This window comes from Mizuhopecten yessoensis, unplaced genomic scaffold (genome assembly GCF_002113885.1).
Source record: "Mizuhopecten yessoensis strain PY_sf001 unplaced genomic scaffold, ASM211388v2 scaffold879, whole genome shotgun sequence".
Lineage (NCBI taxonomy): Eukaryota > Metazoa > Mollusca > Bivalvia > Pectinida > Pectinidae > Mizuhopecten > Mizuhopecten yessoensis.
The window spans coordinates 50,995-51,465 of NW_018403767.1; positions in this window are offsets into that span (position 1 = coordinate 50,995).

Genomic DNA, 471 nt, shown 5'->3' on the forward strand with positions numbered 1-471 from the left:
AGATCCGATAGCAGTATGTTTGATAGGATCCCATCGCTGTTACACAGGGATATCAGTATGTGTGATAGGATCTCATCGCTGCAACACAGGGATAGCAGTATGTGTGATAGGATACCATCGCTGTAACACAGGGATATCAGTATGTGTGACAGGATCTCATCACTGTAACACAGAGATAGCAGTATGTGTGATAGAATCCCATCGATGTAACACATGGATAGCAGTATGTGTGATAGGATCTCATCACTGTAACACAGGGATAGTATGTGTGACAGGATCTCATCACTATATAGGATCCCATCGCTGTAACACAGGGATATCAGTATGTGTGACAGGATCTCATCACTATAACACAGAGATAGCAGTATGTGTGATAGAATCCCATCGATGTAACACAGGGATAGCAGTATGTGTGATAGGATCCCATCGCTGTAACACAGGGATAGCAGTATGTGTGATAGGATCCCATCG